Raw genomic sequence first — 13,130 nt, 5'->3', positions numbered from 1 at the left:
CCTAAAGTAATTTGAAATACAAGATAAGGTTATATGGTTATTTCCTAAAAATGTCATGGATGGGTTTATCCAACTATCACATATGATTATTTCCTAGGAAAGTCACAGACGGCTTTATCACCTCGAAGGATGGACATTTCTGGTTCCACCTACTGTTCCAGCATCATGCTGAGGTTAGTTTGTGATACCATATGTGAGACTTTTCCACAGACATGGCAGTCACTGCCCAATTCCTGATGACAGGAGGGCGAGAAGGGACAAACTCATTTCCTTCTCACAACTTTCACATGGCCCTCTCCATCTTCAGGCCAAGTTTACCATCTGTTTCTTGAGTCTCCAGTGCTTACCGGGTAGGGAGTGTGGGGAGGTTGGAGGAAAGCTGAGTGGAAAACAGATTTCACAGGAAAAGCTTATAATCTTGGAGAAAAATAGGGGAAGGCCAGAAATACAAAGGTTTGAATCAAAGAGTGAGATAAATGATCTTCATCAGTGATAGTGTCTCTGCCTCTGAACTTTTATTTAAAAACAAACTTTTGGACAATAAAGAAAACTTTCCTGAAATGACAACAAAAAAAAATTCTGTGCCCCATAGTACCTTTCCATATATTTTTTCCCATTCTATGAATCCGATAAAATTGAAAATTTAAATCTCTCTAAGTTTTTAAAGGAAGCATGGATCACTGCCCTGAAATATCAAGCATAGAACATCCATGGTCCTATATAACTGAACTTGCCATTTAAAGTCATTAAGGACAAATTTCCAAAATCCAAGTGAATCTAGCCCCAAAGATCTTTCAGTATAATTGGAAAATAACCCCTTGACTGGCCGTTGAAAAGGAAGAACATGGAATCCCTTTGGTTCCATGGAAAGAAAACGAAGAGTATCCCATAGTGGAGGCCAAAGGTGAATAGCATATGCTCTGAAAAGTTTCTAAGCCAGATAACCCCTACCCTTTTTATTTCATGGGTAGTAAACGTAGATGACTATCTTGATCCAGTCCTGGCTCCTACCCAGGTTTCTAGCTTTGTGACCTGGGGGGAGGATGTTTGACTTCTCCATCAGTTCTATTAACTATAAAAATGGGCATAATTATATTTGCCTCATAGGGCTGTTGTAAGGATTGAGCAAAATAAGCATATAAATGAGCTAGTTTAGTCCTTGACATGATAGGTGTTTAATGAATATTAGATTTGTTTTCTCTCAATTTGCAATATCTAACACTTCTGTATGAAAAGGAGTCCTGATTTAACTAGAAATGTCATTGCAGCCAACTTGTGGGCTGAGATGAGCGCTCGGATGAGAACTCCAAGCAGACTTCTCAACGCGTGCCTGTCAAGTTTGCAACCAGTCAGATATGGAATTGTGTTTTCCCAGACAGAAGTGGAGAGTTACTCCTACCTCATAGAATTGTGTGAGTAGAACATAAACTTTATAAAACACCTGGCACTAAATAGCATTGCTACAGTACATGTGAGTGTGTACGGTGGAAGAAAGTGTTGCCGGCCACGGGGTCGTGGGGATGTTGTAAATCATAGATGGGAATCATCTTTGTTTTCTCTCTCATATTTAGATGTGTAATCTACCTGAAACTGACTTTTGCCTGTGGCATGAGAAAGAATTCATAATAACTATTGGTTTTAAGGTCAAGACCCTTAGTAGACTTTTCTTGACCCATGGGTCACTCTCATGACCTTGACCCTCCAAGATAACTGGGTTCCACTGCACTCTGTCTTCTTTCCTTCCTGCTCCCTGTTGACACAGGCCGTCTTCCTGTATGTGCAGACATACAGAGCTGGGGAAAAAGAATGCTTATCTGTTTTCCCAAGGCCTGTGTCCTTCATAAAGGATGGTCTTGGAGAATCTCTAAAAGGCTAGAACATAGGTGGAAAATCATGGTGGGAAGAGCCACAGTACAGCCCACCCTCCTCTTCCAAATCTTCTGTTTGTATAAGCTTGGCAGGAAAGGGTGAGGAATGACACTGAGGCAGCAGAGACAGCTTGGAGACTTCTCTTGGGATCTGGGATCTGTCCCTAGTTGTTTGAGCTCTGATGCCTCTTCCTTCAGCTTTGGATCCCATTTAGCAATTCTTAGGCAACCAGACAAGTTCCACATACCCACATCTCATCACACCAGGGTGGTCTTGCCGGGGAAAGGGGGCAACACAGGAGAGAACTGGGGTGCAAACATAGTGACGCCTGTTGACACTTGCCAGTCTTACCTAAGGCTTTCCCTGTGTGTGCACACTTAGAGACAGGATGAGTGCTGGCTCCCTCTGCAGTGCCGAGTTCCTGGTACCCGGGAGAATATCAGTGATGCAGACGGTGACATTCGGTGTGTGCATCTTACAAGGAGTTCTCTGTCACCTCCCAAAGTTAAAAGCAACAACAACAACAACACTGAAACAAAAGTTGCCACGGCTGAACGGCTGGTGATAACGTTCGTTAAAAACAACTACCGCAGTCTGTATGTTGTGGAGGAGCCACGTGGCACCTGGAAAAATTGCATTCTGATATTTTAGGGGAAAAAACAAAAGTTAAAAGGAGAAAGAAAAGAACTCTCCTATCTCAAAAGACACAGATTTTCCCAATTCTGAGAATCTGAATCACAGCCAACTTACAAAGTCCTTTGAAATTAACAGGTTATATTAGCAGAGCTGATACAGCCTTATCTGAAAGTGAGCAAGAACAGCCCCCATCATGATGGAAAAGCAAAGCAAAAAGCTTCTAAAGCCTGTTACGGCCTGAGCCAGAAGAATTAAGGTCTTTGCACAATATTGTCTCAGAATGTCTCAGAATCATATATTTTTGTGAGAAACTTGGAAGTCAGATTTTCTTGTGTGGCAGAACACATACCATGGGGATTTCAGAGCCCTGGATGGCCAGGATTTTTACTAAGCAGCAGGAAAAGTTCAGGGCTAAGAACCAAGAATAATGAAGATGTACAGAGAAGTATAGGTGGGGACAGGAGGTGAAGGGAGAAGATCTCAGGATCTTTCCAGTTTCTAATCTCAACCTGAAGTCTAGCCGCTTTCCATTCTATGTACTATGAGGTATATTTAAATTTATTTCATAGCCACCTTTTTAATGAGCTGTCTGGAGCTGGGTTCTTTTACTTTGTACCAAGAATCCTAACAACCTCAGTGAGTGTCAGGACATGGCCAAGTGAGCCGAGAGGTGGTTTTCTAGGCACAGGACGCCACACCCCCGACAAAGCTTACTCTGTCCCACGGGTGCTGACGTGTTCCACAAAATTCCTGAACATCAAGTTACACACCAGAGAAGTACGTCAGGCTGGATGTGCTTTGCCGGTGGAGAAAATGGAAGACAGATTGAGCTGGCTGCTCCAAGAAGCCAAGATGTGTGACTTGACTACTCCGCTGTGCAGAAGGCCATGCGACCTGGAGCCAGCAGACTGGTCCTAGTCTAAAACACTCTGCTAACGGCAGCCTAGGTATATTACAATGCTCCCTTAAGAACTTCTGCTCATCCTTACTCAGAGTAACACAGCTAAAACTGTTTTCCAGATCCACTTTTTCCAATGTTTCAGTAATGAAATGTTCTTCGCACATGAGTCCCAGGCCCAAAGGGACAATTACTTTTCATCTGGATTCATAAGGCCCTAACAATGCTGACATCAAGCACCATGTTGTTAGTTCTGTGCAGTCTATATACATTTTTAAGTCACATTTTCCTGATTATATGACCTTGAGCAAATTAATTAAACTCTGGACCTCTGTATACTTTTCTGTAAAACAGATTTAATATGCATTACTTAATGATTGTTGTGAATATTAAGTCAATTTACCAATATAAAGTGCTTTGCACAGTTCTAGCAATAATAATAAAAGGCACATGGTAGGTGTTGAACAAAGATGAGCCTTTTATTATTATTGCTAGAAGTATCTGGCTGCCTCCGTTGACTTTACTCCAGAGGCTGATGACCTCCCTCCCCTTTGTCTAAAAATATTTCAGATGCCACTTTAGCAGTTAGAGATTCATCTCTCCGGGTTGTCAAATAATCTCTTCTGTAATGTAGAAAATTCTAGTTCAGGAATATGAAATACTACCTAATGGTCATTTAAACCTTTTCAAAAATAGTTTTCCAACTAGATCATTTCCTTCTAATATATTTTATTGCAAAGAAGGATGCAATTAACCAATGGACTCTTGAGAGAGATGCAGACTTGCAGAACTGACATGGTGGTAGGCTGATGCCTAATTCTCCAGACTCACCAGGCAGATGAGCTTGTCTCCTCAGAGATACTCAGAGCTCCAAAATCTGAGGAACAGGTGCCTCCCTATCAGGTACATGGATTTTTTCTGCCATCTAGTGGTCAACTTTTGAGGACAACTGCCTTTAAGTGAGCTAAGAAGGCATTGTCCCACCCTGGACAGTGCACAAGAACCTGACTGGCTTCTAGGAGTTTGACTGTTTTACGTACCTTATATAAGCGGAATCATGATTTCACAGGTGTACATATATGCCCAAAATCATTTAATCTTACACATTAAATATGTGCAGGTTTTGTGTATCAGTTATATACTTTAATAAAGCTACGTAAGTAACAACTCCTGGGCATCGTCTTTGGCTTGCACTTTCCAGGGACTGAGATCCCGTATGAGATGGAAAGAAACACAAAGGCCTAGATCTTCAGGGAGGTTAGAGCTCCACACTGGCTGTCTCCAGAGCAATACCTTAGCCACCTGTTCTTTGGGTGGCCTCAGGCTTGCCACTTCCCTCTCCCAACCCACCTTCTCATCTATCAGATGGGTCACACTATGGATTCCTGCTAGCTCTGATATTTTGGTGTTCCAATGTCTCTCAGATTGCAAATATTTGTTTGAAGAAGCTTATCTATACTTCATTAATAAAACTAAACTGAGGAGAAAGTATAACATTTAGACATTTAACTAATTTAGCATTCCTTAGGACAACTCAGTAATAAGGTGGGTAGGTATAAAGTTTCTGGCATCATCTTCCTCTTGGAGAAGCTCCTCCTTCTTAATTTCTGTGTAAAGCCTCTTAACTGTTGATTCATTTACTCTAAAGTCTGTAGAATGCAAAGAGCACTGAGTAGGTGGCTTGTTTTTAATATTCAGATTTTTTTTGATGAATGCTAGAAAGGCTGATCACACCAATAATACATGTTTATTCATTTGTTGGATTTATTTAACCTAGACTTTTCCATTTGCCAAGACATAGCACTGGCTTAATCCCTTCCAAAAATACTACCATACGTTTTGTAACATTCTACCAACTTCCAAAGTCTCTCCTTTCCCCTTCATCGTTATTCTATTCAATAATTAAGAGACCGGATGGGGTCCTTGGATGGCTCAGTCAGTTTAGCATCAGATTTCAGCTCAGGTTGTGATCTCACAGTTTGTTAAGTTCGAGAGACTTAGGGCTCGCTGCTGTCAGCATGGAGCCTACTTGGGATTCTCTGTCTCCGTCTCTCTGCCCCTTTCTCTCCCTCTCTCTCTCTCTCTCTCTCTCTCTCTCTCTCTCTCTCTCGCCCCCTCCCTCCCTCTCTCTTTCTCAAATATAAACATTAAGAAAAAAAACAAGAAAGAGGAATCTGAAAATAACCAACTACATGAAGATCCCACTGGCTTCCCATTGCTGCCATTATCGCATCCAAACCTGCATTTTGCCATCAAAGCATTCTTTGGGCCCTAGAAAGGACGTTTGTGTATCACTTCCTCAGTACTCCCATCTCCTGCCAGCTGCAGCACCCTGAATTTTCTTTGGAAAAGTACTCCCTGCTATGACGTGAGTAGTCTTGACTTCACTTCCAAGGCCAGAGTGGATCTTTTTTGGCTTAGGCCACTCTCAATGATCATTCTCCTGGCCATAGTGGTTGGTTCAGAGGTGGACATAGGAACCAACCCAAGTCAATGAGATTTCTGGAGGAACTTATGAGAAATGGACTCTCTCTGATCCCTTCTGGACATAAGCAGGACATATATACCCAAAGAAACTGCTGAAGCCATCTTGGAATCAGAGGAAAGAGACTGCTAGAAACTTGTGAGCCCCAACAAAGAAGAGCAAGAAATGGAGAAGGAACTGGAATCCTGACCAGATCATTGGAGCCCTGGACCAAGTCTGACCCGAAGCTAGTCTCTCCTTTCTCTTCAGTTAGCCAACAAAGCTCATTTATTATTTAAGCCAGGTTGAATTGGGTTTTTTCCCCTTTGAAGTAATAATGACACCAACAATAATAATTTATAACTCCTATCAACCCCATGCAAAGTGTCCATACATTTTGCATTAGTCCTCATAGACTCTTTCCTTCCAACTTTACCAGACTAAAGGAAAATATTCAGGCAGAAGGGACAGCGAAGGACCACAAGTGCCCATGAGGTTCCAGGGGGTGCTTACTTGGCTGTTAAAAATTGGACCTGAGCATGGGGGAGAAGGCAGAGGCAAGTGTGACCTCAAGGGGACGACCTAAGTCACTTTGGGCCTGACTGCTATTGCCGTAACTAGGAGAAGAAATGAGTTTGGAGGAAGGGGACGAAGTTCAGTTTAGAACAATTTGAATTTGAGGATAACTATCCAACTGAGCCTCAAAGGTGTTGACTTGTCTACCATCACCAGGAAACTGGCAGGTCCTTGAGGGCATGGACTGTGCCATCTAACCCCTAGAAGGCCCCAAGGAATATGTGCTCAATTAATGAAGAAATAAATTAAAGCTAAATTATCCAAAAATAATTACAGAACAATTAGGTCCCAATGTCTTCTGTGAGCCTGATGATCATTACGTTTATTAGGAATTCCAAAAAGTTCTGTGATGCCTGCCAGTGGGAATGATGGTGCGTCTGTGGAAGAGGTAATGCTAAAGCTGTACTTGGAAGATGTAGTGGAAGAAAGGGAGTAGGACATTCTAGACTGGGAGAGGAGCTGGAAGAAGGTGCTCATGCCTCCCTGCCTAATTTGATAATGCCACTGTGTTGTGCAGAATTCTATCACTGTTTCAAGTAATGAGAGCACTGGAGTGAAGCAAGTAATAAGGGACCCCATTTCACCTGAAAACTGGAGACCCATCACAGTGACCAGAGAAGTAGAGGGTACCAGAAAGGCATTTTTCTTGGAGAAAAAGGTCACAGGAAGTTAAACAAAAAAAAAGGGGGGGGTGTCCCTGGGTCACCTGGGTGGCTCAGTCAGTTAAACGTCCGACTTGTGATTCCAGCTCAGGTCATGAGCTCACAGTTTGAGTTCAAGCCCCACATGGGTCTCCGTGCTGACAGCGCAGACCTGCTTGAGATTGTCTCTTTCCTTTTCTCTCTGCCCCTCCCCAGTCATGTTCTATCTCTCCCTTCCTCCTCTCTCCCTCTCTCCCTCCCCCTCAAAAATAAAAAATAAATAAATAAAGGGTCCCTAACTGCATCTTTCTATCTCCTTCAGCTAAGTCAGGAGACCATTTGGTCTGTCTCTATTGAAATCCAAGGAATAGGAAATAAGGCAGCTGGTGGTGATGTTTTGTGCCTCGTTTTCTGATTACATACAAGACGGAGGGGAAAAAAGGGGGGGAATTTTGAGCCATTCTGATAAACAAATCCAGAAGCTAACTGCATGGTTTTGTTGCCTTTACCTCCAAAGGAGTTTTTCAGAGAAAAAGTTACAATGAAAATTTCTATTTAAAAAAGAGGAAGAGTCTAACTCCCATAATTGTTTCCAATTTAAGAAAAAAATATCTTCAAAAGGAAAGTGTTACTTCTAAGCTAGTTGTTCCATATGCATTTTAAAAAGAAAATATGGCACAACCTAAAGCAGCTTTCTGTCAGCTTTTGGGGATTTGCAGGAGAATGATCAAAGGGGCCCTTTCTCTCTGTCTGAGATATATAAACTCTTATCAGTCTCCTCTTAAAAGGCTCTCTGGGTGTAGGCAGTTACTCCTCTATCATAACTGTTTACTCTTACAGGGAATAGAACTCTCATGGCTGGTTTTATGAATGTCTTAGTCATCTGCAAGGAAGTACTTTGAAACATTAGAAAATCCATTCAAATCTTATTTAACTGGCAGCAGGTGACTTGGAAATGATTTTGTGCTCCTTCTTGTTTTCTAATTCTCTGAAGAATGATGATGCTCACCGGCTTCATTCCTTCCACAGGGAATCAGATCTGGGATCCAGGGACCTGTGCAAACAGAGGCACCCACCCATCACCATTATGCAGTGGACGCCTTCTGAGTCTTGGTGACCAGGTTGTGGCCTTGTATTCTGGGCAGGCAGTTCTGAAGGTTGCTCCTGCTCTTGCATTTTAATATGGGCACTAGAATAGAGCAGAGGTGGCGTGGAATAGTGGATGAGGCTTCATGAAGTCTGGAGGTGCACATTCCAGTTCGACTTGACTAAATGCTTCAGCCTTTCTAAGCTTCTTTGTAACTTATCTCTAAAATAGGATAGTGATAGCCATTCCAAAGGAGTGCTGAGGATTAAATGAGATAGTATATATCAGATGTCTCCTATACATGATACACAGTATTGGTTCAGTGAATTATGATTGTTGCCAGTGCTGGGGGGCGGGGAGGGTACTCCTCGCAGTGGTATTGTTATAGGATTTTCAGTATTCAACCAATGGAAGAAAAAATTTAAGTGGAATACTCCTTTCCAAATTACCCATGTTGATTTCAAAGCGTTACAGTAGGAATGATTAATACAAATAATACGAAATTGCCATTTTTCAGTATGGGATATTTTTGTTGTTTTAATTTATGTTTTATTAAAGCTAATAGATGCTCATTTTCAAATATTTAAATGATACAGTTGTACCAAGTGGGAAATGAAAGCACCTTATCATTTCATACCTTTCTGCTCTGAGATATGGTAATTATCATTTCAAATCTGTTTGTGTATACATATACAAAGAGTGCTAGGACAGAATCATGAACTTTTCACTCAGCAATAAGATTTTATTTTGATGTGACGGTGGGCCATTTATTTATTTAAAAAAAATTTTTTAATGTTTATTTATTTTTGAGAGAGAGAGAGAGAGCACGAGTTGGGGAGGGACAGAGAGAGGGGAGGGAGACACAGAATCCAAAGCAGGCTCCAGGCTCTGAGCTGTCAGCACAGAGCCCAATGCGGGGCTCAAACTCACAAACTGCGAGATCATGACCTGAGCTGAAGTAGGACGCTTAACTGATTGATCCACACAGGCACCCCAATGGTGGGCCATTTAATTTCTAGGTCCTCATCTTTGGGGTGGAGCCCACTGGGAACTTTAGATTTTTGATCCAGTCTTTAAGCCAAGAGCAAAGTAGGCTTTCAGATTGCTCTAACAGAGGGGTTGTGAGTTGTCTATTATTAAATCACGTCTAATAATCTCAGCATTTCCTGTTGGACTTTACTTATAGAGTAATGCCTTTTGTTGAGGGATAATTTCAAAAAGTTAAAAACACAACTTACATAAACATATGATAAGGATATGCCAACAGTTTAATTAAGTTTGTTAAGAAATGAAGCAATCAATCAGATGATATACCTGTTTCAAAGCAGAATTCAAGGAACAGAAATGTAAAGAGTCATTCAGATGAATGGTGAAATGAATTTGTTAATAGATATAAAACTGGCTAATGCTCTTTAGGACCATAAACTGAAACCTTTTGGAGTGTAGATTTCTGGTGAGATAGAAATCTAAAAGTGAACATATTAAATGATGTTATCAATGCTCCCATCAAGTAGTAAAGAACAAAATCAAACACAGATGGGTCCTCTTAAATAATTGAATAATCCTTGGATGAGACCTTTTAACGATGACCTTTGACTTTAAAAAGGACACATTGTCATCTTTTCATTTAAGTTTTGGACATTATTATTTTTTTTTTTTTTGAGAGTGAGTGAGAGAGCATGGAGACAGTATGAGCAGGGGAGAGGGGCAGAGGGAGCAAGAGAGAGAGAGAGAGAGAGAGAGAGAATCTCAGGCAGATTCCACACTCAGCCCAGAGCCTCATGTGGGGCTCAATCCCATGACTTTGAGATCATGACCTGAGCAGAAATCAAGAGTCAGTTGCTCAGCTGAATGAGCCACCCAGGTGCCCTCGGACATTAATTATTCTTAAGAATTATTTAAACTTGTTCTTGGTTGTTATGGTCACTGTGTCCCTGGTATCTTGACCCACAAAATCTTCACTTTCTATGTCTTTGATGTCCTTTTCATGTCTTTCATAATTTAAGAAAAAGGTTTTATTAAAAAAACAAGACCTTAAATTTTTTTCATTTACTCTTTTTATCTTCTCAATACATAAAGCAGCAATGGGGAGACTAGTCCCTTGTCACCAGCAAGGTAATTTTATCTTCCGTTGTAGAGCTGATTTCACGTATTTGTAGTGATTAACTATTAAAACTCCTGTTCTCTTACTATTTTTGCATGTTTCCCTATTTCAAGCTTATAATAAATTCCTCCCATGCTCTATCCTACACCCAAGACCATATAAGGTGTCTCTTATGTGTCCTAATGCACTTGTCACCCTATTATGATACGTTTCCCAGCCACCTACCTCCACCAACACACCTTTTTATTAACTTGGAAAATTAGACTGTTCTTGTCTCCTGTTTCCTTAGGGATTGACTTGTATTAGGGGCTCCATAAGTAATCCTGAATCAAAGAATGATGTATGGACACTATTCTTATAGTCAATGAAGCAAATGTAAAACTAAAAACAAAAAAAAATAATTCAAAACATCCTTCTTCATCTCTCCCTCATAGTTTTCTTTTAATCATTCTACCGAACTTTCTTTGTCACTCATTTTAAACATCATAAAACTCTCCACCTTTTAATGTATTAATTAGTATTTTTGCCTTGACTCAAGACCAGTTGTTCTTCTTTAAGTGAAATATTGAAAAATGGTTAAACTCTGAGTGTCCCAACTCAAAGTTGAACTTAGCTGTTCAAAACCAGTTTTATGGACTATAATTTCGCTCTATAATAGCTATAAAACAGACTTCTCCCCTGTAAGAGCCAAAAAACATTTAGCACATCATTCTTAATTTTTTAGAAAAGAACTGAATCAAAAGAGTTCCTTATCATATAGCAATTTCATGGTGAGACTAAGACTGTTTTTTTGATACTCAAACTAGTGGGTGAAACATTAGACTCCACAGCGACAAGTTGGTGTGTATTGCCTAGCCAACGTCCCTGTTCGTTTTTGATCCCAGATACATGGTAAATGGAAACAAGCAATGATATTCTCTGGTTGGGCAATACTTGCTCTGCTTGTGAGGTAATCAAAGACCAAGGCTTATTAGGTGAGTCAACAGTAATACTTGCAATACTGGACAATCTCACATTGCCATAATGAGAAATGAATGATGCTACAAAGTTGAAGAAGCAGAACGATAGCCTTCCCTTATTAATATTAATCATTGGCAGGTAACATAGTGAGTGCTCAGTAAATGCCTGTTAATGCTACTGTTCTCTCTGTTACTATGAAAGCCCTTCTCCCCATCCCCATCTGCCAGGTCTTATATATACACTGACCAGGCAAGAAGGAGTACTGCTTCTAGGATATGGAAAATCAGAAATAGGGTCTCTTCTTACCTTCTTTCAGAAAACGAATGGGAATCAATAGGAAAATAGAGAATAGCGATTAAACCAAAAAAGGTTGTCTTTTGAAAAGGGCAATCAAATTGACGACTCAAGGGGTGTATTAATCAAGGAAAAATGGGGAAATGCGCAGATTACCATTATCTGGAATGATAAAAGAACATCACGACGGATATATCACACATAAAAATAAAATTAGGGAATATTATAAAGAACTTTATGCTAATAAATTTGAAAGTGTAGGTGAATTGGACAAATTCCATGAAAGATAAAGATTTCCAAAATACACACAAGAATAATTGGAAATTTAATTACCGCTGCATCAGTCAAGGAAATTGACTTTGTTCACTGAAATTTTCTTACCATCCAAATAAACTTTGCTTCACCACTTAATCTAACAAACTTTTAAGGCAGAAATAATACATTCATTCACAAACTCTAAGAAAAAAGAAGAGAAATGTCTTTTCTTAGGTTATTTTATCAGTGAAAAATTATTATGACACTGAACACAAGAAAATACATACACACACACACACACACACACACCGTCTAATATCGATATTCTTCAGGAACATACACATAAATTCCACAAGAAAATATTAGCAAATTAAATCCAGCAATGTGACTGAAAGTTGATTTATCTTTCCAAAAACCAAATAATGCAGTTTACTACATTAACCAAATAAATGGTTAAAGAGGATCAATTTAATTATGTATGTAGATGCAGAAAAAAAATCTAGAAAAATTCAATTTTTTGAGAGAGAGACAGAGTGGAAGCAGAGAACAGGCAGATAGGGAGGGAGACAGAGAATCCCAAGCAGGCCCCAAGCCACCAGCACAGTGCCTGATGCAGGGCTCGAACTCATGAACCATGAGATCATGACCTGAGCCGAAAACCAAGAGTCAGATGCTTAACCAACTGAGCCACCCAGGCACCCCCCAACAGTTATTTTTGATAATATCTCTCAGAAACATAGCAATAGGAGAGAATATTTGTTAACATATTAAAGAACGTATAATAACACTTTACAACCAACATCATACTTAATAGTGAAAGACTGAATGATTTCTCCTTAAGATAGGCAGCACGGTAAAGATTTCTGCTCTTATGCCCGCCATTATTCAACCCTACTATTCTTTATTGTAACAAAAGTTCTAGTCAGTATATAAGGCAATTCAAAGGAATAAAAGTCATAGTGATTGGAAAATAATAAGAAAAACAGTTGTTATTCATGGATGGCAAAATCTTGTATGTAAAATTTCTTAAGAAATCTAAAGAAAAGCTACTATAACCAATACGTGAACTTGACTAAGTCACAGGGACAAGAACAATGTAGAAAATTCACTCGTACTCATTTGTATACGACAGGAACAATTACAAATTGAAATTAAAAATTGGGGCGCCTGGGTGGCTCAGTCAGTTGAGCTTGAGCGTCTGACTTCAGCTCCAGTCATGATCTCGCAGTTGACGAGATGGAGCCCCGCGTCGGGCTCTGTGCTGACAGCTTGGAGCCTGGAGCCTACTTCAGATTCTGTGTGTGTGTGTGTCTCTCTCTCTCTGCCCCTCCCCCACTCACACTCTG

General features: G+C 40.2%; 1 protein-coding gene across 7 annotated transcripts in view; it reads left to right on the top strand.

Moving 5' to 3' along the window:
- The window catches only part of LOC125153213 (metalloproteinase inhibitor 1-like), a 37,560-nt gene that overhangs the window by 17,099 nt on the left and 7,331 nt on the right, over positions 1–13,130 (top strand). For all 7 annotated transcript variants that reach the window (XM_047836126.1, XM_047836125.1, XM_047836124.1 and 4 more), the window contains 2 exons: positions 98–173; positions 1,269–1,412. The gene's annotated coding sequence lies outside the window, so the exon portion shown is untranslated. The remainder of the gene's footprint in view (positions 1–97; positions 174–1,268; positions 1,413–13,130) is intronic.

The sequence above is a fragment of the Prionailurus viverrinus genome, chromosome E2 (assembly GCF_022837055.1).
Source record: "Prionailurus viverrinus isolate Anna chromosome E2, UM_Priviv_1.0, whole genome shotgun sequence".
Classification (NCBI taxonomy): domain Eukaryota; kingdom Metazoa; phylum Chordata; class Mammalia; order Carnivora; family Felidae; genus Prionailurus; species Prionailurus viverrinus.
This window is presented reverse-complemented; position numbering and strand designations above follow the sequence as displayed.